The 23,894-nt window shown below is 41.2% G+C and overlaps 1 non-coding gene across 1 annotated transcript; it reads right to left on the reverse strand.

Moving 5' to 3' along the window:
* Positions 1-15,757: 15,757 nt before the first annotated feature.
* LOC130952228 (small nucleolar RNA R71) lies at positions 15,758-15,861 on the reverse strand. The gene has a single exon (XR_009074409.1). It is a non-coding gene; the product is annotated as a small nucleolar RNA R71 (small nucleolar RNA).
* Positions 15,862-23,894: the final 8,033 nt, after the last annotated feature.

Consider the following 23,894-nt stretch of genomic DNA (forward strand, 5'->3'; position numbering starts at 1 on the left):
CACCACTCTCTCTCTTCTTCCACACCCATTCACCAATCACCTCAATACCTCTTCCCCAAAAACCCTTCACCTATCAAATCCCATCTTTCTCTTCACCACTCACATCCATCCCCACCTACCTCACCCTTCAAATTCAAACCACTTTCCCTCCCAAACCCACCCATAGATGACCGAACCATGAACCCCCCTCTCCTATATAAACCCTTCTTCACCCCTTCATTTTCTCACAACCTAAACACCACTTCTCCCCCTCTTTGGCCGAACACTAAGCCACTCCTTTCTTCCTCATTTCTTCTTCTTCTACTCTCTTCTTTCTTCTTTTGCTCGAGGACGAGCAAACCTTTTAAGTTTGGTGTGGTAAAAGCATTGCTTTTTGTTTTTCCATAACCATTTATGGCATCCAAGGCCGGAGAAACCTCTAGAAAGAGGAAAGGGAAGGCAAAAGCTTCCACCTCCGAGTCATGGGAGATGGAGAGATTCATCTCAAGGGTGCATCAAGACCACTTCTATGAAGTTGTGGCCTTGAAGAAGGTGATCCCCGAGGTCCCTTTTTCACTCAAAAAGAGTGAATATCCGGAGATCCGACATGAGATCCGAAGAAGAGGTTGGGAAGTTCTTACCAACCCCATTCAACAAGTCGGAATCTTGATGGTTCAAGAGTTCTATGCCAATGCATGGATCACCAAGAACCATGATCAAAGTGTGAACCCGGATCCAAAGAATTGGCTTACTATGGTTCGGGGGAAATACTTGGATTTTAGTCCGGAAAATGTGAGGTTGGCATTCAACTTGCCTATGATGCAAGGAGATGAGCATCCTTACACTAGAAGGGTCAACTTTGATCAAAGGTTGGACCAAGTCCTCACAGTCATATGTGAAGAGGGCGCACAATGGAAGAGAGATTCAAGAGGGAAGCCGGTTCAATTGAGAAGGCATGACCTCAAACCCGTGGCTAGAGGATGGTTGGAGTTTATCCAACGCTCAATCATTCCCACTAGCAACCGGTCCGAAGTTACTCTAGACCGGGCCGTCATGATCCATAGCATCATGATTGGAGAAGAAGTGGAAGTTCATGAGGTTATAGCCCAAGAACTCTATAAGGTGGCGGATAAGTCCTCTACCTTAGTAAGGTTAGCCTTTTCTCATCTCATTTGTCACCTCTGTTATTCAGTTGGAGTTGACATAGAGGGAGACCTTATTGATGAGGACAAGCCCATCACCAAGAGAAGGATGGAGCAAACAAGAGACTCCTCTCATCATGAGATCCCTGAGATACCTCAAGGGATGCATGGTGCACGAAATTGCAATAACACTTTTGCAATCCCGCACAACTAACCAGCAAGTGCACTGGGTCGTCCAAGTAATACCTTGCGTGAGCAAGGGTCGATCCCACGGAGATTGTCGGCTTGAAGCAAGCTATGGTTATCTTGTAAATCTTAGTCAGGATATCAGAAATTATCAGGATTGATTGTGAAAAGCAAAAGAACATGAAATTAATACTTGTTCAGCAGTAATGGAGAATAGGTTGAGGTTTTGGAGATGCTCCATCTTCTGAATCTCTGCTTTCCTACTGTCTTCTTCATCAAACACGCAAGGCTCCTTCCATGGCAAGCTGTATGTAGGGTTTCACCGTTGTCAATGGCTACCTCCCATCCTCTCAGTGAAAATGTTCCTATGCTCTGTCACAGCATGGCTAATCAGCTGTCGGTTCTCGGTCAGGCCGGAATAGAATCCATCGATCCTTTTGCGTCTGTCACTAACGCCCCGCCTGCTAGGAGTTTGAAGCACATCACAGTCATTCAATCATTGAATCCTACTCAGAATACCACAGACAAGGTTTAGACCTTCCGGATTCTCTTGAATGCCGCCATCAGTTCTAGCTTATACCACGAAGATTCTGGTTAAGGAATCCAAGAGATATCTACTCAATCTAAGGTAGAACGGAGGTGGTTGTCAGGCACACGTTCATAGTTGAGAATATGATGAGTGTCACAGATCATCACATTCATCCGGGTTAAGAACAAGTGATATCTTAGAATGGAAGCAAGCATGATTGAATAAGAAACAGTAGTAATTGCATTAATCCATCAAGACACAGCAGAGCTCCTCACCCCCAACCATGGGGTTTAGAGACTCATGCCGTGGAATGTTCACAAAGAAACGTGTAAAATGTCATGAGGTACAGATACAATGTCAAAAGATCCTATTAATAGTAAACTAGTATCCTAAGGTTTACAGAAATGAGTAAATGACAGAAAAATCCACTTCCGGGCCCACTTGGTGTGTGCTTGGGCTGAGCAATGAAGCATTTTCGTGTAGAGACCTTTTCTGGAGTTAAACGCCAGCTTTCATGCCAGTTTGGGCGTTTAACTCCAAGTTTTATGCCAGTTCCGGCGTTTAACGCTGGAATTTCTGAGGCCAAATTGCTACGCCGGTTTGGGCCATCAAATCTTGGGCAAAGTATGGACTATCATATATTGCTGGAAAGCCCAGGATGTCTACTTTCCAATGCCGTTGAGAGCGCGCCAATTGGGCTTCTGTAGCTCCAGGAAAACCCACTTCGAGTGCAGGAAGGTCAGAATCCAACAGCATCTGCAGTCCTTTTCAGTCTCTGAATCAGATTTTTGCTTAGAACCTTCAATTTCAGTCAGGAAATACCTGAAATCACAGAAAAACACACAAACTCATAGTAAAGTCCAGAAAAGTGAATTTTAACTAAAAACTAATAAAAATATACTAAAAACTAACCAAAAGATACTGAAAACATACTAAAAACAATGCCAAAAAGCGTACAAATTATCCGCTCATCACAACACCAAACTTAAATTGTTGCTTGTCCCCAAGCAACTGAAAATCAAAATAGAATAAAAAGAAGAGAATATACTATAGACTCCAAAATATCAAAGAAACATAGCTCCAATTAGATGAGCGGGACTAGTAGCTTTTTGCCTCCGAACAGTTTTGGCATCTCACTCTATCCTTTGAAGTTCAGAATGATTGGCATCTATGAGAACTCAGAACCCAGATAGTGTTATTGATTCTCCTAGTTAAGTATAATGATTCTTGAACATAGCTAGTGTATGAGTCTTGGCTGTGGCCCAAAGCACTCTGTCTTCCAGTATTACCACCGGATACATACATGCCACAGACACATAATTGGGTGAACCTTTTTAGATTGTGACTCAGCTTTGCTAAAGTCCCCAATTAGAGGTGTCCAAGGTTCTTAAGCACACTCTTTTTGCCTTGGTTCACAACTTTATTTCTTTCTTTTTCTTTTTCTTCTCTTTTCTTCTTTTTTTTTTCGAAAATTTTTTTTCACTGCTTTTTCTTGCTTCAAGAATCATTTTTATGATTTTTCAGATCCTCAATAACAGTTCTCTTTCTCCTCATTCTTTCAAGAGCCAACAATTTTAACATTCTCAAAATAACAAATTCAAAAGACATATGCACTGTTCAAGCATTCATTCAGAAAACAAAAAGTATTGTCTCCACATCAAACTAATTCAACTAGTTTCAAGGATTAATTTCGAAATCCTGTACTTCTTGTTCTTTTGTGGTTAAAGCATTTTTTCATTTAAGAGAGGTGATGGATTCATAGGACATTCATAGCTTTAAGGCATAAACTTTAAATTTTATTAATTATGAATTAAGAACAAGACTCAAATATAGATATAAGATGAGACTAAAAAAAATAAAAATAGGAATGGAAAACAAAAGAAAAACGCAAAAATAGGCTCCTAATGATAGAGGTTTTCACAGAGTTAGGACTCAACAACCTTGATTTTGAGAAGTGGATGCTCCCTCAGCTTGAGAGGAGAGCTTTTGGCGTTTCATTTCTTGGAGTTCACGCCCCTGCTTCTCTTGTTCCTTCAGCAATTTGCAGAGCATGCAGTTCTGATTCTGCTGTTCTTCCTTAAGTTGCTCCATAGTTTCTTGCAACTTGGTGATAGATGCTTCTAGGCTGGCCCAGTAGCCAATTTCAGGAAATTCAGGGAGGAACTCCTGCGCCCTCCTTTTGATAGAGTTTTCTTGCACTTGTCCTTCCATTGACTTCTTGGTGATTGGATGTTCAATGGGTATGAATTCATCCACTCCCATCTTCACCCCAGCCTCTTTACAGAGCAAGGAGATTAAGCTTGGGTAAGCCAGTTTGGCTTCAGTGGAATTTTTATTTGCAATTGTGTAGATCTCACAAGCAATCACATGATGAACCTCCACTTCTTTTCCAAGCATAATGCAATGAATCATCACTGCTCTCTTGATGGTAACCTCAGAACGGTTGCTAGTGGGCAATATGGAACGCCCAATAAAGTCTAGCCAACCTCTTGCAATTGGTTTGAGGTCTCCCCTCTTGAGTTGGTTTGGGACACCCTTAGAATTGGTTATCCACTTAGTTCCAGGGAGGCATATGTCCTCTAGAACTTGATCCAACCCTTTATCTACTCTCACCATCCTCCTATTAAAGGAGTCAGGATCATCTTGAAGTTGAGGCAGCTTGAAGATTTCTCTTATTTTGTCCAGATGGAAGTACATAACTTTCCCTCTGACCATGGTTCTGTAGGTATGGTAAGCGGTTCCAGTCATTCTCTGCTTATCTGTCAGCCACAGATTTGAGTAGAATTCCTGAACCATGTTCCTTCCAACCTTTGTTTCAGGATTGGTTAGAACTTCCCATCCTCTGTTTCGAATTTGCTCTTGGATCCCCGGATATTCATCTTCTTTCAGATCAAATTTAACTTCCGGGATCACTGACCTCAGACCCATTATTTTGTGATAATGGTCTTCATGTTCTTTGGTTAAGAACTTCTCTTGATTCCAAAGATTCTTTGGATTATTCTCTTTCTTGCCTCTTAAATTGGTTTGTTTTCCCTTAGGGGCCATGATATTTGATGAATCTTGGCTTAGTGATCACGGAAAAGCACACCAAACTTAGAGGTTTGCTTGTCCTCAAGCAAAAGAAAGGAAGGAAGAGAGAGGGAGGAAGAGGAAATTCGAATGGTGTGGTGGAAAGAGGGAGCCAAACGAGTATTTATAAGGTGGGGAGGGAAGTTTTCAAAAAAAGAGAGAAATTTGAAAGGAGATTTGAGAAGATATGGAAAGAAATTGAGAAAAGGGTGAAATTTTTGAACAATGTTTGTAATTGATTTGAAATAAATTTGAAGAATGGTTTTGATTTTTGAAGATTTGAAAGTGAATGATGAATGATTGAAGTGTGATTTTGTAGAAAAGTATGGGTAAAAAAAGGAAAGTTTGGAAAAATTTGATTTGAAAACAAAATTGTGGTCCCCCCACCTTGCTGGCGTTAAACGCCCAGAATGGCACCCATTCTGGCGTTTAACGCCCATTTGTTGCCCCTTTTGGGCGTTTAACGCCCAGCCAGGTGCCCTGGCTGGCGTTAAACGCCAGAAATCCTTTATCACTGGGCGTTTTTCTGAACGCCCAGGATACTGCACACCTGGCGTTAAACGCCCAGAATGGTGCCCATTCTGGCGTTTAACGCCCAAAATGGCACCATTCCTGGCGTTAAACGCCCAGAATGGTACCCATTCTGGCGTTTTAACGCCCAAAATGCCCCTTACTGGCGTTTTTTTCGCCAGTAAGCTCATTTTCTCTGCTTTTTGAGCTGAATCCTTCTGTAACTCTGTGAATTCCTTCATTTTTGATACTTGCCTCTGTAAGAACTAATCATATAACCTCCTAATGACTGGGTTGCCTCCCAGCAAGCGCTTCTTTACTGTCTTTAGCTGGACCTTTACTGAGATTCACTCAAGTCTCAGTTTTGAGCATTCCTGCTCAAAATTGCTCTCAAGATAATGCTTGATTCTCTGTCCATTAACAATGAACTTTTTGTCAGAATCAATATCTTGAAGCTCAACATATCCATATGGTGACACTCCTGTGATCACATACGGACCCCTCCACCGGGATTTGAGTTTTCCTGGGAACAATTTGAGCCTGGAGTTGAAGAGCAGAACTTTTTGTCCTGGCTCAAAGACTCTGGTTGACAACTTCTTGTCATGCCACTTCTTTGCCTTTTCCTTATAAATTTTTGCATTTTCAAAGGCATTGAGTCTGAACTCCTCTAGCTCATTTAACTGGAGCAATCTTTTTTCACCAGCTAACTGAGCATCCATGTTTAGGAATCTGGTTGCCCAGTAGGCTTTATGTTCCAGTTCCACAGGCAAATGACAGGCCTTCCCATACACCAGTTGGTATGGAGAGGTTCCTATAGGAGTCTTGAATGCTGTTCTGTATGCCCACAGAGCATCATCCAAGCTCTTTGCCCAATCCTTTCTTCGGGCTATCACAGTCCGTTCTAGGATTCTTTTTAGCTCTCTGTTAGAAACTTCAGCTTGCCCATTTGTCTGTGGATGATACGGAGTTGCCACTTTATGGCTGATTCCATATCTAACCATAGCAGAGTATAGCTGTTTGTTGCAGAAATGAGAGCCCCCATCACTGATTAGTACTCTGGGAACACCAAATCTGCTGAAGATGTGTTTCTGGAGGAACTTTAGCACGGTCTTAGTATCATTAGTGGGTGTAGCAATTGCTTCTACCCATTTAGATACATAGTCCACTGCCACCAGAATGTAAGTGTTTGAGTATGATGGTGGGAATGGACCCATGAAGTCAATTCCCCATACATCAAACAATTCTATCTCTAATATCCCTTGTTGAGGCATGGCATATCCGTGAGGCAGGTTACCAGCTCTTTGGCAACTGTCACAATTACGCACAAACTCTCGGGAATCTTTATAGAGAGTAGGCCAGTAGAAGCCACACTGGAGGACTTTAGTGGCTGTTCGCTCACTTCCAAAATGTCCTCCATACTGTGATCCATGGCAATGCCATAAGATCCTTTGTGCTTCTTCTCTGGGTACACATCTGCGGATCACTCCGTCAGCACATCTCTTAAAGAGATATGGTTCATCCCAGAGGTAGTACTTGGCATCTGAAATTAATTTCTTTCTTTGCACATTGCTGTACTCCTTGGGTATGAACCTCACAACTTTATAGTTTGCCATATCTGCAAACCATGGAGCTTCCTGAATGGCAAAGAGTTGCTCATCTGGGAAAGTCTCAGAGATCTCAGTAGAAGGGAGGGACGCCCCAGCTACTGGTTCTATTCGGGACAGATGATCAGCTACTTGGTTCTCTGTCCCTTTTCTGTCTCTTATTTCTATATCAAACTCTTGCAGAAGCAACACCCATCTGATAAGCCTGGGTTTTGAATCCTGCTTTGTGAGTAGTATTTAAGAGCAGCATGGTCAGTGTACACAACCACCTTGGATCCTACTAGATAAGATCTAAACTTGTCAATGGCATAAACCACTGCAAGTAATTCTTTTTCTGTGGTTGTGTAATTCTTCTGTGCATTATTTAGAACACGGCTAGCATAGTAAATGACATGCAGAAGTTTGTTATGCCTCTGTCCCAACACTGCACCAATGGCATGGTCACTGGCATCACACATTAATTCAAATGGCAATGTCCAATCTGGTGCAGAGATGACTGGTGCTGTGACCAGCTTAGCTTTCAGGGTCTCAAATGCCTGCAGACACTGTGTGTCAAACACAAATGGTGTGTCAGCAGCTAGCAGGTTACTCAAAGGTTTTGCAATTTTCGAAAAATCCTTTATAAACCTTCTATAAAATCCTGCATGCCTCAGAAAGCTTCTGATTGCCTTAACATTGGCAGGTGGTGGTAATTTTTCAATTACCTCTACCTTTGCCTTATCCACCTCTATTCCCCTGCTTGAAATTTTGTGCCCAAGGACAATTCCCTCAGTCACCATAAAGTGACATTTCTCCCAGTTTAAAACCAGGTTAGTCTCTTGGCATCTTTTCAAGACAAGTGCTAGGTGGTTAAGACAGGAGCTGAATGAGTCTCCATACACTGAGAAGTCGTCCATGAAGACTTCCAGAAATTTCTCTACCATATCTGAGAAGATAGAGAGCATGCACCTCTGAAAGGTTGCAGGTGCATTGCACAGACCAAAAGGCATCCTTCTGTAGGCAAACACGCCAGAAGGGCAAGTGAATGCTGTTTTCTCTTGGTCCTGAGGATCTACTGCAATTTGGTTGTAGCCTGAATAGCCATCCAAAAAGTAGTAGTAGTCATGACCAGCTAGTCTTTCTAGCATTTGGTCTATGAATGGTAAAGGGAAGTGATCCTTTCTGGTGGCTGTATTGAGCCTTCTGTAGTCAATACACATGCGCCACCCTGTGACTGTTCTTGTAGGAACCGGTTCATTTTTTTCATTATGAACCACTGTCATGCCTCCCTTTTTGGGGACAACTTGGACAGGGGTCACCCAGGGGCTATCAGAAATAGGATAAATAATCCCAGCCTCTAGTAATTTAGTGACCTCTTTTTGCACCACCTCCTTCATGGCTGGATTTAGCCTCCTCTGTGGTTGGACCACTGGTTTGGCATTATCCTCCAACAGGATCTTGTGCATGCATCTAGCTGGGCTAATGCCCTTAAGATCACTTATGGACCACCCAAGAGCTGTCTTGTGTGTCCTTAGCACTTGAATCAGTGCTTCCTCTTCCTGTGGATTTAAAGCAGAGCTTATAATCACTGGAAAAGTGTCACCCTCTCCCAGAAATGCGTACTTCAGGGATGGTGGTAGAGGTTTGAGTTCAGGTTTGGGAGGTTTATCCTCTTCCTGAGGAATTTTCGAAAATTCCTTTGCTTCCTCTAGTTCTTCTTGATCAGGTTGAGCATCTTTGAAGATGTCCTCAAGCTCTGATTCTAGGCTTTCAGCCATATTGATCTCTTCTACCAGAGAGTCAATAATGTCAGCGCCCATGCAGTCATTTGGTGTGTCTGGATACTGCATAGCTTTTACAGCATTCAACTTGAACTCATCCTCATTGACTCTGAGGGTTACTTCCCATCTTTGTACATCAATGAGAGTTCGTCCAGTTGCTAGGAAAGGTCTTCCTAGAATGAGAGTTGCACTCTTGTGCTCCTCCATTTCCAGCACCACAAAGTCAGTGGGAAAGGCAAAGGGTCCAACCTTGACAATCATGTCCTCTATTATGCCTGATGGGTGTTTAATGGAGCCATCAGCAAGTTGGAGGCATATCCTGGTTGGTTTGACTTCTCCAGCCAACCCAAGCTTTCTGATAGTGGATGCAGGTATTAGATTGATGCTTGCTCCAAGATCACATAGAGCTGTCTTGGTGCAAGCACCTTCTAATGTGCATGGTATCATAAAGCTTCCAGGATCTTGAAGCTTTTCTGGTAAGCTTTTCAGAATGACTGCACTGCATTCTTCAGTGAGAAACACTTTTTCAGTTTCTCTCCAATCCTTCTTATGACTTAAGATCTCTTTCATGAACTTAGCATAAGAGGGTATTTGCTCAAGTGCCTCTGCAAACGGAATCTTTATTTCAAGAGTTCTTAGATTGTCTGCAAAGCGGGCAAATTGCTTATCCTGTTCTGCTTTGCGGAGTTTCTGAGGATAAGGCATCTTGGCTTGATATTCTTCAACCTTAGATGCTACAGGTTTATTCCTTACAGAAGTGGTTGAAGAAGCCTTGTTAGAGGGATTACTGTCAGCACTCTCAGGTGTCTGATCCTCCCTTGGCGTCTGAACGCCAGGATTGGGTGGAAAATGGGCGTTTAACGCCAACTTTTCCCCCTTTTCTGGCGTTTGAACGCCAGAACTGGGCAAGGAATGGGCGTTTAACGCCAGCTTTCCTTCCCTTTCTGGCGTTTGAACGCAATATTCCTCTCTGGGCTCTTACTGTCCTCAGAGGGATTTTGAACAGTGGTTTGGTTGTCCTCTGTCAATTGTTCCTTGTTTGGCTTTTTGCTCCTTTGAGCAGTCGTATTCAGTGTTCTCCCACTCCTCAGTTGAACTGCTTGACATTCTTCTGTTATTTGTTTAGATATTTGCTGTTTTGCTTGATTCAACTGCAGTTCTATGTTCTTGTTAGCAACCTTAGTATCATGGAGCATTTCTTTAAATTCTGCTAACTGTTCTGTCATCAGGAACAATTGTTGATTAAGCTCATTCATCTGTTCTTGAGGATTAGGGTCAGTGACTAGTGCCATGACTTCCTCTTTTGGAACGAACTCATTGCTAGAATATAGGTATTGGTTTCTAGCAACAGTGTCTATAAGCTCTTGAGCTTCTTCAATTGTCTTCCTCATGTGTATAGATCCACCAGCTGAGTGGTCTAAAGACATCTGAGCTTCTTCTGTGAGCCCATAGTAGAAGATGTCTAACTGTACCCACTCTGAAAACATTTCAGAGGGGCATTTTCTAAGCATACCTCTATACCTCTCCCAGGCATTATAAAGGGATTCATTATCCTCTTGTTTAAAGCCTTGGATGTCCAGCCTTAGTTGTGTCATCCTCTTTGGAGGGTAAAAATAATTCAGGAATTTGTCTGACAACTGTTTCCATGTCTTTATGCTTGCTGTAGGTTGGTTATTCAACCACCTTTTAGCTTGATCTTTTACAGCAAATGGAAACAGTAATAGTCTGTAGACATCCTGATCTACCTCTTTATCATGTACTGTGTTAGCAATTTGTAAGAACTGTGCCAGAAACTCAGTAGGTTCTTCCTGTGGAAGACCGGAATACTGGCAATTTTGCTGCACTATGATAATGAGTTGAGGATTTAGCTCAAAGCTGCTTGCTTTGATGGGAGGTGTACAGATGCTACTCCCATATGCAGCTGTAATGGGGTTAGCATATGACCCCAGAGTCCTTTTGGACTGATCAATCCCTCTTAGGTCCATAATGGACAAAAGGGAAATGATAATGATTGCAAATAGATAAATTTTGTTTTTTTTTTGTTAAACGAAAATAATAAAATAAAACAAAAGAAAAATAAAATAAAAATTCGAAAATCAAAAAGAAAATAAGATCAAAGCAAATTGAGAACTGAATCAAATAGTTAATTAAAAAGATTTTGAAAATAGCAATTAGAAAGATATGATTGAAAAACATTTTTATGAAAAAGATTTGATTTTTGAAAAGAGGAGAGAGAAAAACACAAAAAGACACCAAACTTAAAATTTTTAGAAAATCAAACACTAATTTTCGAAAATTTTAAAGGAAAAACACAAAGAGGACACCAAACTTAGAATTTTTATGAATCAAAAAGGGACTAGGAACATGCAAAATCGAAAATTAAGAGAAAAATAAAAGCATGCAATTGACACCAAACTTAGAATATGAAACTAGACTCAACTAAAAGACTCTAAACCAACAAAAATAAAACAGTCCTAATCTAAGCAACAAGATAAGCCGTCAGTTGTCCAAACTCGAACAATCCCCGGCAACGGCGCCGAAAACTTGGTGCACGAAATTGCGATAACACTTTTGCAATCCCGCACAACTAACCAGCAAGTGCACTGGGTCGTCCAAGTAATACCTTGCGTGAGCAAGGGTCGATCCCACGGAGATTGTCGGCTTGAAGCAAGCTATGGTTTTCTTGTAAATCTTAGTCAGGATATCAGAAATTATCAGGATTGATTGTGAAAAGCAAAAGAACATGAAATTAATAGTTGTTCAGCAGTAATGGAGAATAGGTTGAGGTTTTGGAGATGCTCCATCTTCTGAATCTCTGCTTTCCTACTGTCTTCTTCATCAAACACGCAAGGCTCCTTCCATGGCAAGCTGTATGTAGGGTTTCACCGTTGTCAATGGCTACCTCCCATCCTCTCAGTGAAAATGTTCCTATGCTCTGTCACAGCATGGCTAATCAGCTGTCGGTTCTCGGTCAGGCCGGAATAGAATCCATCGATCCTTTTGCGTCTGTCACTAACGCCCCGCCTGCTAGGAGTTTGAAGCATGTCACAGTCATTCAATCATTGAATCCTACTCAGAATACCACAGACAAGGTTTAGACCTTCCGGATTCTCTTGAATGCCGCCATCAGTTCTAGCTTATACCACGAAGATTCTGGTTAAGGAATCCAAGAGATATCTACTCAATCTAAGGTAGAACGGAGGTGGTTGTCAGGCACACGTTCATAGTTGAGAATATGATGAGTGTCACAGATCATCACATTCATCCGGGTTAAGAACAAGTGATATCTTAGAATGGAAGCAAGCATGATTGAATAAGAAACAGTAGTAATTGCATTAATCCATCAAGACACAGCAGAGCTCCTCACCCCCAACCATGGGGTTTAGAGACTCATGCCGTGGAATGTTCACAAAGAAACGTGTAAAATGTCATGAGGTACAGATACAATGTCAAAAGATCCTATTAATAGTAAACTAGTATCCTAAGGTTTACAGAAATGAGTAAATGACAGAAAAATCCACTTCCGGGCCCACTTGGTGTGTGCTTGGGCTGAGCAATGAAGCATTTTCGTGTAGAGACCTTTTCTGGAGTTAAACGCCAGCTTTCATGCCAGTTTGGGCGTTTAACTCCAAGTTTTATGCCAGTTCCGGCGTTTAACGCTGGAATTTCTGAGGCCGAATTGCTACGCCGGGTGGGCCATCAAATCTTGGGCAAAGTATGGACTATCATATATTGCTGGAAAGCCCAGGATGTCTACTTTCCAATGCCGTTGAGAGCGCGCCAATTGGGCTTCTGTAGCTCCAGAAAATCCACTTCGAGTGCAGGGAGGTCAAAATCCAACAGCATCTACAGTCCTTTTCAGTCTCTGAATCAGATTTTTGCTCAGAACCTTCAATTTCAGTCAGAAAATACCTGAAATCACAGAAAAACACAAAAACTCATAGTAAAGTCCAGAAAAGTGAATTTTAACTAAAAAATAATAAAAATATACTAAAAACTAACCAAAAGATACTGAAAACATACTAAAAACAATGCCAAAAAGCGTACAAATTATCCGCTCATCACAACACCAAACTTAAATTGTTGCTTGTCCCCAATCAACTGAAAATCAAAATAGAATAAAAAGAAGAGAATATACTATAGACTCCAAAATATCAAAGAAACAAGGTGACTGACAACCACTCTTGTTCCGTGATGATCCGTGACACTCATCACTATTCTCACCTATGAACAAGGTGACTGACAACCACTCTTGTTCTACAAGCATATGAGGCTCTAGTGTTTATCTCTTGGATTCCTGATACACGATGTATGGTTGATCGCCTGACAACCGAGTGCTCGCCTGACAAACGAGCCAGCCATTCCGTGAGATCAGAGTCTTCGTGGTATAGGCGAGAAGTGATGGCAGCATTCAAGAGAATCCGGAAGGTCTAACCTTGTCTGTGGTATTCTGAGTAGGATTCAATGATTGAATGACTGTGACGTGCTTCAAACTTCTAGCAGGTGGGGCGTTAGTGACAGACGCAAAAGAATCGCTGGATTCTATTCTGGCCTGACCGAGAACCGACAGCTGATTAGCCATATGCTGTGACAGAGCATAGGAACATTTTCACTGAGAGGATGGGAGGTAGCCACTGACAACGGTGAAACCCTTGCATAAGCTTGCCATGGAAAGGAGTAAGAAGGATTGGATGAAGACAGTAGGAAAGCAGAGAGACGGAAGGGAAGGCATCTTCATACGCTTATCTGAAGCTCTCACCAATGATATACATAAGTATCTCTATCTTTATCTTTATGCTTTATTCATCATCTATACCCATTTGAGTCTGCCTGACTGAGATCTACAAGGTGACCATAGCTTGCTTCATACCAACAATCTCTGTGGGATCGACCCTTACTCGCGTAAGGTTTATTACTTGGACGACCCAGTGCACTTGCTGGTTAGTTGTGCAAAGTTGTGTAGTGATCACAATTTCGCGCACCAAGTTTTTGGCGCCGTTGCCGGGGATTGTTTCGAGTATGGACAACTGACGGTTCATCTTGTTGCTTAGATTAGGTATTTTTCTTCAGAGTTCTTAAGAATAAATTCTAGTGTTTCATGATGATCTGTTGAAGTCTGGCTGGCTGAGAAGCCATGTCTAATCTTTTTGGACCAAGGTTTCAACTTATCATCACAAGAGCTTGTTGATTTCTATCAATCTTGCTATTGGAGGAATGATCTGCTAAGGCTTGGCTGGCCATTGGCCATGTCTAGTGTTTTGGACCGAAGCTTTCTTTGAAAGCTTGGCTGGCTGTGAAGCCATGTCTAATTCCTGGACCGGAGCCTTAGACTAACATTGCAATGATTCCTGGAATCCAAATTGAGAATTCTGAAACTTTTATTTTCTATTTTCATATAATTTTCGAAAAAGCACCAAAAAAAAAATTCACAAAATCATAAAAACCAAAAATATTTTATGTTTCTTGTTTGAGTCTAGTGTCTAATCTTAAGTTTGGTGTCTTGCATGCATTGTTTATTTGATCTTGGTTCTATTTTCAAGTCAATAGTACAGGGAACTGAAGATTCAGAACATGCAGCAGAGGAATTACACAGAAAAAGCTGGGCGTTCAAAACACCCAGTGAAGAAGGACAGACTGGCGTTTAAACGCCAGCCAGGGTACCTGGTTGGGCGTTTAACGCCCAAAAAGGTAGCATTTTGGGCGTTAAACGCCAGAATGTGCACCATTCTGGGCGTTTAACGCCAGGATGGCACAAGGGGGAGGATTTTGTTTTCAAAATCAATTTTTTTCAAGTTTTCAAAGTTTTTCAAAATCAAATCTTTTTCAAATCATATCTTTTCAATCAAATGTTTTCAAAATCAATTTCTTTCCTTTTTCAAAGATACTTACTAATAATTAATGATTTGATTGAACATTTTAAGTATGTTGCCTTTTCTGTTGAGAAAGGTTTAATGTTTGAATCATATCTTTTCTTGTTAGGCAAGTCATTAATTTTTAAAATCAAATCTTTTTAAAATGGTTTTCAAATCATATCTTTTCAATCATATCTTTTTAAAAGCATAATTTCTTATCATATCTTTTTAATCACATCTTTTTCGAAACAGTTTTTAATCATATCTTTTTGATTTCTAATTTCAAAAATCTTTTTCAAAAATTACTTGATTCCTTTTCCACTCTTGATTTTCGAAAATTAATTAAAGTTTTTCAAAAATGTTTTCAAAATATTTCACTTGATTTTCGAAGATTTCTTCCTCTCTTCCCACATCCTTCCATTTATGGAGTACCACTCCTTCTCAATGCACAATTCGAACTCTATCTAATTAAGTTCGAATTCTTCTACCTCTTCTTTCTATTTTTCTGTTCCTCTGACACCTCAAGGAATCTCTATACTGTGACATAGAGGATTCCATATTTTCTTGTTCTCTTCTCTTTCATATGAGCAGGAACAAAGACAAAGGCATTCTTGTTGAAGCTGACCCTGAACCTGAAAGGACCTTGAAGCGAAAGCTAAGAGAAGCTAAGGCACAACTCTCTATTGAGGACCTGACCGAATTCTTCAAAGAAGAAGAACCCATGGCAGCCGAAAACAACAACAATGCCAACAATGCAAGGAAGGTGCTGGGTGACTTTACTGCACCTACTCCCGATTTCTATGGGAGAAGCATCTCTATCCCTGCCATTGGAGCAAACAACTTTGAGCTTAAGCCTCAATTAGTTTCTCTAATGCAACAGAATTGCAAGTTCCATGGACTTCCATTGGAAGATCCTCATCAGTTCTTAGTTGAATTCTTGCAAATCTGTGACACTGTCAAGACTAATGGGGTTGACCCTGAGGTCTACAGACTTATGCTATTCCCTTTTGCTGTAAGAGACAGAGCTAGGATATGGTTGGACTCACAACCTAAAGAAAGCCTGGACTCATGGGAAAAGCTAGTCAATGCCTTCTTGGCAAAGTTCTTTCCACCTCAAAAATTGAGTAAGCTTAGAGTGGAAGTCCAAACCTTCAGACAGAAGGATGGAGAATCCCTCTATGAAGCTTGGGAAAGATACAAACAATTAATCAGAAAATGTCCATCTGACATGCTTTCTGAATGGAGCATCATAGGTATTTTCTATGATGGTCTCTTTGAACTATCCAAGATATCTTTGGATAGCTCTGCTGGAGGATCTCTTCACCTGAAGAAGACGCCTACAGAAGCTCAAGAGCTAATTGAAATGGTTGCAAATAACCAATTCATGTACACTTCTGAAAGGAATCCTGTGAACAATGGGACAAGTCAGAAGAAAGGCGTTCTTGAGATTGATACTCTGAATGGCATTCTGGCTCATAATAAAATATTGACTCAACAAGTCAATTTGATCTCTCAAAGTCTGTCTGGAATGCAAAATGCAACCACACTGATCCCAATATGGGGACTCGTTCACCTGAGAAGCCGACCAAGTCTCCACGCATTGGTTAGAGGATGTTGTCGCTGAGCTTCATCTTTTGAAAGGTGGAATAAAAAAGAGAGATGACCACATGGTCATCCATATTTTGGATATTGCAATCGAAATCAGCTCGTGTAAATGTCATTTGTGGAAATTGGGGCACAATTTGGGGTTCATACTATAGTCCATCCACCGAATATATTGCTCAGAAAGATCGTTTTCTGGCCGAGTTTGATGATCCTCCACTGGCATATCCTCCTGAGATACAATTGATTATACCTCGAGATTGTTCATATTCGCTTGAGGATGCCTTCTCCTTTCCTCGGTTTTGTTGTTCGGACGAAGTATTGCTTGTGGAAGATGGTGTACGCCTCTGTATGTGACCTCCTATGTATTTGTCAAGGTGACATTGCCGAGCTAGCCGTTATAAGAGGTCTTTTGCCACTACACATTCGTCAGTGGTGTGGCCATGCTTCTGGTGAAAAGCGCAATATTTGGATTTGTCCACATTCTTGGTATCTTGATACGTACCGGCGTTCCTTGGTGGCTTGATCAATTTTGGGTTCAGAATCTCTTTGATTATGTCCTCTCGCTTCGTATTGAACTGCATGTAAGAATAAAATCGAGGGGTTATTTTGAATTTTCTCTTACTATTTTGCGTCTTATCGTCGTCTCGGTAGTATGCTTTGTCGGACTTCCGAGCTTGTCTAAGCTCCTCGATATCAATTTGTCCCTTAGCCTTTTCACGAAACTCGGCAAGGGTTTTTGGCTTGGCTACCGCAATGGTCTCTTGGAAATTTTCTGGCCGAAGTCCGCTCTTGATGGCATGCAGATGGACCTCGGGGTGGAGGTCTGGTATGCTTATTGCGACCTTCGTGAAGCTAGTCATATAGTCTTTCAAGCTCTCATTCTGTTTCTGCTTGATTGTATTCAGATAATCTGAATCATGCAGATAAATTGCAGATCTAGCGAAATAATCTTCAAATAGTTTGGCTAGATCCTGAAATCACGAGATAGAACTTGCAGGCAAAGCAAAAAGCCAGTCAAGTGCAGGACCATCTAAATAATTCAGAAAACAATGACATAAATAGGATCAGATGCAACGTTAATGATCATTATTGATCGGAATTTCTTGAGGAACTTCTTTGGGTCTCCGAGCTCGTCATAAGGGGTGAGGGTCATTGCTAAGGTGAATCTTTGTGGTAGTTTGAAGTTCATCATATCTGGTGTAAATGGTCCCACAGAATTGTCAGGCTTCCTCATTTCACAGCTCAACCCGAATAGTTTTAGAAACATGAGAGGGGTGATGAGAGGATTTTTGCGCGGTCTAGAAATTCACAAATAAATCCACGTTGCAAGTATAGCTTCTAGACCAACAAAAATCCCTTCGTGCAAAAGTTTTGGTTGTTACAAGTAACAAACCCCTAATAAAATTGATAACCGAAGTCTTTAAACCTCGGGTCGTCTCTCAAGGAATTGCAGGAAGGTGTTCTTATTATTGGTTATGCAAATCATGTGAATTGGGGTTTTAGATTGAGAAATAAGAAGAGAAAATTGCAAAGAAAATAATTAATAACAATAAAAAGCCTTGACTAGGAGAAGATTAATCGGAAGTTCTATCCTTGTTGGAATCTCTCAAGAGTAATAGTAAAAGGTTGTTGTTATTACTTAGTTAACCCTTACCGAATAAGAAAAAGTCAAGTTGAGAACCAACTTCTATTCACCAGTCCTAATCCTCTCCCTTGGAAAGGATTAGCGTTAGTAATTAGAGAGCCAGCCAACAACTTCCAATTACAATTTAACTCTTGAGTCTTCCAACTCAAGGGTCTCCTACTAATCAACTCCAAAATCAAGTTGAAAATCTACTCTACTAACATGGATGCAATTTTCATATCTATGTAAGTTGGAATTAAATTAGGAGCAATTAAACAAATAATAAATTTAAATGGAAAAGTACTATGGAATAAATGAATATATAAGAATCCTAAATTAAAGGAACATTGAACATGGAATCTGAGAAGAAAATAGATCTGAAACTGAGAGAAATCCTAAATCCTAAAACCTAGAGAGAGGAGAGAGCCTCTCTCTCTACAAACTACATCTAAAACATAAAATTGTGAGTAAACAGTAGTGTATGAATTTTTTTCTTGATTCCCCCACTTTGTAGCCTCTAATATGTGTTTTCTGAGCCAAAAACTGGGTCAAAAACTGGCCCGAAATTGCCCCCAACGATTTTTGTTAATTCTACAGATCACACATGTCATGCGTATGCGTCAGTCATGCGTATGCGTTGTTTGGCATTTTTTTCCTTGTCACCTGTACGCGTCAGTCACGCGTACGCGTTCCTGGTGTTTTGCGCTTGGCACGCGTCCGCGTCGTCCATGCGTTTGCGTCGTTGCCATTTTCTTCAAAACTTCATTTTCGCGCATTCCTTCCACTTTTGCATGTTTCCTTTCTGTCCTCTAAGCCATTCCTGTCCTATAAAGCCTGAAAATACTTAACACACGGATTACGGCATCAAATAGTGATAAAGGATAATTAAAATTAATAGTTTTAAGGTCTAAGAAACATGTTTTCACATATATCAAAGAATAAGGAAGGAAAATGTAGCAATTTACATGAATAAGTGTGAGATTAGTGGATAAAATCCACTCAATTAAGCACAAGATGTACCACGAAATAGTGGTGCATCAAGGGGTTAGAGTGGTGTTCCTCGTCCTCTAGTTGTGGTTGACGAGCATTGTTATTTTTGATCCGGGCATTGTTCAATCTGGCGATTTGGGCAGCCATTCTCTGATTCTCTTCCGCCATACACTGGTTGGCCTGTTGTAGCTCGGGTACCATTCGAATGAGTTCGGATAGGGAAGGAGGTGGTACATTAGCCATGGATACAGGTGAAGGTAATGGGACTAAAAGAGAAAAGATCTATCTTCCTGGTCCCACGGTGGGCGCCAATTGTTCTTGCTTGGGGAACAAGCCGGCTCTCATGATGAAAGATTGCTGAGCTATCTCCTTGGAGGCTGAATTGTCAATCCTTCTAATCCGAGCTTTTCCTTTGAGGAGGCGTGAGGTTGTAAGCAATGAAGAGGGGAGGAGTGTACCCGCAAAGGCACTTGATGAGCGGATAATTTATACGCTTTTTGGCATTGTTTTTAGGGTTGGTAAGTAGACATCCTAGGCTTTCCAGCAATGTATAATAGTCCATACTTTGCCTGAGATTTGATGGCCCAAATAGGCGTTCCAAGTCAGCTCAAGAATTCTGGCGTTTAACGCCGGAACTGGCACAATAATGGGAGTTAAACGCCTAAACTGGCACAAAAGCTGGCGTTTAACTCCAAGAAAAGTCTCTACACATGAAAGCTTCAATGCTCAGTCCAAGCACACACCAAAGTGGGCCCGGAAGTGGATTTTTATGACATTTACTCATCTTTATAAACCCTAAGTTACTAGTTCTCTACAAATAGGACCTTTTGCTGTTGTATTTTCATCTTGGTTCTTCTGGTTCCCTCTCTGGGGCCGAAGCCAATGATCACCATTATCACTTATGTATTTTCAACGGTGGAGTTTCTACACACCATAGATTAAGGTGTGGAGCTCTGCTGTACCTCGAGTATCAATGCAATTACTATTGTTCTTCTATTCAATTCAACTTATTCTTGTTCCACGATATCACTTGTTCCTCAACTTAATGAATGTGATGATCCGTGACACTCATCATCATTCTCACCTATGAACGTGTGCCTGACAACCACATCCGTTCTACCTTAGATTGAGTGAATATCTCTTGGATTCCTTAATCAGAATCTTCGTGGTATAAGCTAGAATTGATGGCGGCATTCAAGAGAATCCGGAAGGTCTAAACCTTGTCTGTGGTATTCTGAGTAGGATTCAAGGATTGAATGACTGTGACGAGCTTCAAACTCGCGATTGTGGGGCGTTAGTGACCGACGCAAAAGAATCACTGGATTCTATTCCGACATGATCGAGAACCGACAGCTGAATAGCCGTGCTGTGACAGAGCGCGTTGAACATTTTCACTGAGAGGACGGGACTGTAGCCATTGACAACGGTGATGCCCAACATACAGCTTGCCATGGAAAGGAGTAAGAAGGATTGGATGAAGACAGTAGGAAAGCAGAGAGACGGAAGGGACAAAGCATCTCCATACGCTTATCTGAAATTCTCACCAATGAACTACATAAGTATCTCTATCTTTATTTTATGTTTTATTCATCTTTTAGTCATTAATCCTCCATAACCATTTGAATCCGCCTGACTGAGATTTACAAGATGACCATAGCTTGCTTCATACCAACAATCTCCGTGGGATCGACCCTTACTCGCGTAAGGTTTATTACTTGGATGACCCAGTGCACTTGCTGGTTAGTTGTGCGAAGTTGTGATAAAGAGTTGAGATTGCAATTGAGCGTGCCATGTTGATGGCGCCATTGATGATCACAATTTCGTGCACCAACACTCCAATGCTTAAGTCAGTATTGTGTATTGAAAACTTGTCCGAAGAAGATACTTTACCTTGCTTTTGTATGGTGAGCTCTTAGTCAGTTACGGTTCGAGCATTTATGCCGATTTGGAGGGTATTGGTAATGTATCCAATCATTGTACCGTTTGGTCGGCGGTTACGATTGAAGCATTATTTGGTTGAGTTATAGCTCATAAAAACCGAGCTGTAACATATGATACCAAGTTATAACTCGTATTTGTAACTGCATATGAGAAAGATAAGTTTATACATTCTATAAAACTGGAAGCCCACTGCTCCTCTTAGGTATGAACAACTCTAATTTAGAATACCGATCTCTTACTTCTCTAATTTGGGCATTGCAGTGTTATTGTATGTATTACCTATACGTTGTTTCCAAAATTTGTTTAACCTACTCGCCTGGCTGAATAGGTCCCCGTCAACCATCCATCAACAGATCAGGTAATCCTTTGGACCCGGTTGAACATTGGCATCATTTGTTGATTTTAGGCTACATGGTCGGCGACTCCGAAAAGCCTACCTTGACCCACCCAAAATCAAACCACCACCAAAACCTAAATCAACACACCCAAATCAAGAACCGAAAAGAACGGGCCGCGGGGCCATGGAAGGGTAGCTAGTATGATCCACACAAAAGTTTGCGCAACCGAGACAACAATCATATGAAGATGAACGATGGTCAAATGGCAGCAAGTCATTTGGCGGCCAAGGCGAGAACACGAACCACATAATCCAAGATCTTCGACATCGATTCCAAACTATGAAAGGAAGAATTGCCACCAATGAGCACTATTAGCCAGAACACACAAGCGAGGGGGTCTCACAGATAGCATTCCAAAAACACCCGAGAGTATGATCTCTAAACAAACGCCATGAAAGACGAAAAGATTGAAACTCTTCCTGAGAAACCAAAAACCCTAAATCCTAAACTCGAAACGGTAATAATAAAAAATCTCAGAGGGACCCCAAACGAAATAGGAATGAGCATGCAGTGATGGGAGCAGCCCCTTCACCGGAAAAATTCTGAAAGTTAGACTGTCGAAAAACTTTGACAAACTGATTGAAATGAAATATGATGGCACCAAGGATCCTCAAGAACACATAACCACATTTGAGGCAAGGATGAATCTCGAAGGAGCACGGACGTTGTCTGGTGTTGCGCTTTCCCGATAACCCCATCCAGAGTAGCCATCAAATGGTTTAACGCGTTACCAAAAGTCTTGATCACATGCTTTAACAACATATCAAAAATGTTTTTAGCATAATTCACCATACAGATTGCCAAAGCTAAGCACCCAATCAACTTGCTAGGAATCACCCAATGACTCGATGAGTCAACAAGAAGATACTTAGACAGATTCAACAATGAATGCCTAGAAATCGACGGATTGACAGATTCGAGCGCAAGTCTCTGTTTGACCAACAGGTTGATGAAAGGAAGCATTTGATGACAAAACCAGTCTAGACAATGCAAGAAATTCAGAGCATAGCTCAGAAATACATCAATGATGAAAAGGTTAGCCAAATCGTGAATGCTAATAAATGGCAACGCAACAATATGGCACCTCAGAACAACCCAAGCTAGCTACACAAAGAAGTGCACAAAGAGCACATAAAGCCCTTTGCCCCAGGTCGACCACCCCAAGTCAAAAGTTCATAAACTATACCCCATTGTCGGCTCCTATCGCAGAAGTATATCAACAAATCGCAGAAAGAGGAGTCCCTCTATTGCCCAGACAACTAAAAGAGTGCACGAGAGGTAACAAAAGCCTATATTGCGATTTCTACAAAGGTTATAGGCACAAAAGTCAAGATTGCTTCGACCTCAAGAATACATTAGAATAGGCCATCAGAGATGGCAAGCTTCCCAAAGACACAAAAAGAGAAAGATCACCAGAACAAGAAGGATGAAACCCGCGAGGAATCAAGACCATATCCCGGGAGGGCCCAATAGGAGAACTAACAGTAGTAGTAAATGTCATCACGGGTAAAAATGCCCACGAGAAATCCAAATTAGTATTAAAAGAAGACCTTCAGATTTTGGACGTCGCCCTAAGAAAAAGAAAACCCCCAACCAGAATGCTAGTGATTAACTTCAATCCCGAAGACTGTTGAAATGACACATCAGATGAAGACGCCCCATTCGTCATCTCAGCAAGAGTTAGAACAGGATAGTTAAACACATCCTGAATAACATGAGAGTGGACTCCAATATCATTTTATGAGAAGCATTTGATAGGTTAGGCCTGTGAAATGCAAACTTGCAAAGCCAGTTAACCGATGTAACATGCCTCGGAGACAATTTCATTAAATTTCATGGCTCGGTGATTTTACTGATCACAACGGGATCTGGAGTGCAAAAGAAAATCGTGATTTCTGAGTTTGTTGTGCTTCAAGACTCAATGGTCTACAATATCAAATTTGGGCGTAAAATAATTAACGACCTTTCCACGATCATATTCAACAAGTTTCTGGTCATGAATTCAACAACACAAGCATAGCATTCTAGAAACGCTCTCGAGATATTGTTGGAATATTCCTAGTTAACCTATATGCACGGTAGGATGAACAACCAAGGCTGAAGCCGGAGGGCGACATGAAAAAACTCCAATTTGGAAAAAGAATGCAAGAATTCACCTTTGTCAACCGAAACCTCCCCATCATCCTAAAAGGCAACTTATAGAGCTCCTTAAGACGAACAGGGATCTATTTGCATTCACATTAGCTGACATGCTGCGGATAGATCTGACCTTGATGTCACACCGATTATAACTGGATCTGAAGGCTAAACCAGTTGCACAAAAAAGATAGAAAAATGTTTGGCAAAAGGAAAAAAGAAGTCCAAAAGCAAGTCACAGGCCTTCTAGAATTTGGATTTCTCTGAAAAGTACCTTACATGACCTGGATGGCCAATGTAGTCCTAGTAAAAAAGGCAAATTGAAAATGGCGGATGTGCATCGACTACTTGGACTTAAATAAAGCATGTCCAAAGGATGCCTTCTCCCAACCAAATAATGATGGTTTGGTGGACGCATTGTTAAGTCATTAGTATCTTAGCTTTATGGATCCATACTCGGGATATAACCTAATCCCTATGCACAAGCCCAACGAGCAAAAAACAGCTTTCATCACTCCGGAAGACGCTTACTATTACATAGTAACACTTTCGGGCTGAAAAATGTGGGA

This window comes from Arachis stenosperma, chromosome 9, assembly GCF_014773155.1.
Source record: "Arachis stenosperma cultivar V10309 chromosome 9, arast.V10309.gnm1.PFL2, whole genome shotgun sequence".
Taxonomy (NCBI): Eukaryota; Viridiplantae; Streptophyta; class Magnoliopsida; order Fabales; family Fabaceae; genus Arachis; species Arachis stenosperma.